At 37.3% G+C, this 3,514-nt stretch overlaps 1 long non-coding RNA gene across 1 annotated transcript; it reads right to left on the bottom strand.

The window, feature by feature from the left end:
* Window positions 1–486: 486 nt before the first annotated feature.
* On the bottom strand, window positions 487–2,602 carry LOC145796615 (uncharacterized). The gene is made up of 2 exons (XR_014337096.1): window positions 2,423–2,602; window positions 487–869 (listed from the first exon to the last, which is right to left on the bottom strand). It is a non-coding gene; the product is annotated as an uncharacterized LOC145796615 (long non-coding RNA).
* Between the last annotated feature and the right edge of the window lie 912 nt (window positions 2,603–3,514).

The raw sequence follows: 3,514 nt of genomic DNA, 5'->3' as shown, positions 1-3,514 counted from the left end.
AAGTTGTCACTAAAGTGATCTGTGACGAAAAAAATTTGTCACTACTTTCGTGGCCTATACGTCGTCACAAAAAGTACCTGGTGACGAAAAACAGTTTCGTCACCTATTTTTCACTTTTGGCGACAAAATGTTTCGTCTCTCAATGTTGAATTTTTCGTCCTCTAAAATACCAATTTCGTCACCAAAGCTAAATAATATTTTATTTTAATTGTTTTTTACGACGAAAAATTTCGTCACCAAATATATTTTAGTGACGAAAGTTTTCCTCACCAATGATATGGATTAAGGTGACAAAAAAATTCGTCACTAAAATGTTGGTACTATTTTCTTCACTAATATAAATTAATAGCAATATTTTTTATTTCGTCACTAATAAAAATTAAAAATTTCAAAAATGGGAATACTATTTTCTTCCAAAATTTTTTCTTTTCAATAACAATTCCCTGCGTATTTCAATAACCTGTTCAATAAAATATCTATTACAAATCAATACAAAAATCTGTTCATTTTCATAAACATCACAATCGAATTTTCGCACTATCCACAAAAATACAATATGAACTGCATGCGGATTATAAACATGTCTCTTAATATCCACAAAAAACGTCTACTAATATCCACAAAAATATAATATCAACCTTATGCAGATTACCAAACACATCTCCTAATATCCAACAAAAAAACATGTCTACTAATGTCAACAAAAATAAAATATCAAGGGTGGATTACCAAACATGCCCCGTAATACCAACAAAAATATAAAATTTACAACACAACCAAAATACATGTAAGGTAATATGAACAAAAACACAAAATGAGCTACCATCTGCCCTCCAAATTACCAAACACGTCCATATCAAATCTCGAATCTGCAAAAAAATGAAACACAAAAAAAAAAAAATGTCAGCTAGACAATTATTATCTTATCCACAACATATACAATTTAACATGCATTTTTGGACTTAGTTTTCAAACCGAGAGTCCCGTGCTAGTTCCGTAAGTTTTCACAACTCACATTGGTCCGTCCCGAGGTATTTGAGGTGTTTCCCAGGCCGTCTCGTGGTTGTTGCACGATTTTGGCCCCCGAAAACCTATTTTTGAAACTTAAGTGTAAAAAAGTGCATTTTTGGACTTAGTTTTCAAACTGGGAGTCCCGTACTAGTTCCGTAAGTTTCCACAACTCATATTGGTCCATCCCGAGGTGTTTCAGGTGTTCCCCAGGCCGTCTCGTGGCTGTTGCACGATTTTGGCCCCCGAAGGCCTATTTTCAAACTTAAGTGTAGAAAAGTGCATTTTTGGACTTGGTTTTCAAATCGGGAGTCCCGTACTAGTTCCGTAAGTTTCCACAACTCACATTGGTCCATTCCGAGATGTTTGAGGTGTTTCCCGGGCCGTCTCGTGGTTGTTGCATGATTTTGGCCCCCGAAAGCCTATTTTCAAACTTAAGTGTAGAAAAGTGCATTTTTGGACTTAGTTTTCAAACCGGGAGTCCCGTACTAGTTCCGTAAGTTTCCACAACTCACATTGGTCCGTCTCGAGGTGTTTGAGGTGTTTCCCGGACCGTCTCGTGGCTGTTGCATGATTTTGGCCCCCAAAAGCCTATTTTCAAGCTTAAGTGTGGAAAAGTGCATTTTTGGACTTAGTTTTCAAGTCGGGAGTCCCGTGCTAGTTTCGTAAGTTTTCACAACTCACATTGGTCCGTCCCGAGGTGTTTGAGGTGTTTCCCAGGCCGTCTCGTGGCTGTTGCACGATTTTGGCCCCCGAAAGCCTATTTTCAAGCTTAAGTGTGGAAAAGTGTATTTTTGGACTTAGTTTTCAAATCGAGAGTCCCGTGCTAGTTCCGTAAGTTTTCACAACTCACATTGGTCCATCCCGAGCTGTTTAGGTGTTTCCCGGGCCGTCTCGTGGCTGTTGCACGATTTTGGCCCCCGAAGGTCTATTTTCAAGCTTAAGTGTGAGAAAGTGCATTTTTTGACTTAGTTTTCAAACCGAGAGTCCCGTGCTAGTTCCGTAAATTTCTACAACTCACATTGATCCCTCCCGAGGTGTTTGAGGTGTTCCCCGGGCTGTCTCGTGGCTGTTGCACGATTTTTTGACTAGTTCCATGCCTACATGTTGGAATAGTTTTCGACTTAGTTTTCGACTTAGTTTCATGCCTACATGTTGGAATAGTGCAAATTTCAAAGTAATTTCCTAATTGGGAGCCACGTGCATATTTCAGTGTTTGTGATGCTTCTCGGGCTTTTACATGCATAGTTCACTATCTTAGTTGAAGAAAAAATTTCTATTAAATTAGCATCCTATTATTCACATTAGCTAGTGATTGTTCCTACACAATTGAAACACCAATACAAACAAGAAAAGATAACATTAGTAAGAAAAAACTTAATTTTTGACAATTAACATACATAAAACATTTTACCTTGAATTTTTTACTATTCCACTTGTCAATTAGAGATGTCCACTGATTGAGAGTAACTCTTGTAGGTGGGTGGCTTCTCGCGTAATCCTCCCCTCTTGCATCCTTAAGTTGCTTGTATTGTTTGTGCAACTTATAGGTGAAACCACTCAATCGTCAACCAAACTGTGTGTCTAAAGAGAGTCTATTATGACCCAAAGATACAAACTGAAATGAACGATAAGTATCAGAAAAACCATTGAACAAGATCGATGATATGATCTGCGTAAGGAATAGAAGGTAATTAATATATAGAATAAGAATGATTGTTTGGTAAGTCATATTGAAGTACTTCAGAAGTATTGATGTCAGGCTCTTTCCTTTTTTCCTTTTTTTATTCTAAATCATTTCTATAGCAATTACAATGTATCTTTCGACAAAATTCAGATTCAAGGGTCAAATGTACCTCAAGATGACAAAAGGACAAGGCTGTTCCAGTAAAGGGATCTACAAAAGTAGATTAAAAAACAGACTTACACACCATTGTTGAGGAATACATGGTGCCAAGAGAAAATGGACAGACTTTATCTTGATAACAGTAATCTTTCTGGACACGTACAAGTAATGTAACTAACAAACATAGAGTACAAGCATTCGACAATCACACAAGCAGCAAAGTTGTAGAACGAAGAATGGTTTATATTATGTGGAGAAAAAAAAAGAATAAGCTCTCTCTCACCAAAACCAGCAAGATGCTCCATTAGAACTGTGTACATGTACCAATTTGGAGAACAACCAGATTGCAGCATCTCCTTGTAGACCTTGGTAGCCTCCTTCACTCAATTGTGATCAAATAGAACCTTTATGTAAGCAAATAAAAGACACAACTGTTAGATCACAGCGCCTAGTTTTCATCTCCTCCCAAATCCTCACTGCACCATCAATATCTCCATCATTGGAAAACCAACGCAAAAGTGAAGTATAAGTAACCACATCAATCTTAATCCCTTTCTCTTACATCTGCTCAAAAACATAGCTCATTGATGATATCCTCCTAGCTTCTCCGAAAATATCCATCATGGTTGTGTAAGTAAACTAGTCAAGTTTAAAACCTTT

The sequence above is a fragment of the Camellia sinensis genome, chromosome 8, assembly GCF_055761805.1.
Source record: "Camellia sinensis isolate YWXY chromosome 8, ASM5576180v1, whole genome shotgun sequence".
Classification (NCBI taxonomy): Eukaryota; Viridiplantae; Streptophyta; class Magnoliopsida; order Ericales; family Theaceae; genus Camellia; species Camellia sinensis.
The sequence above is the reverse complement of the archived record's forward strand: the minus strand, read 5'-3'. Positions and strand labels throughout refer to the sequence as shown.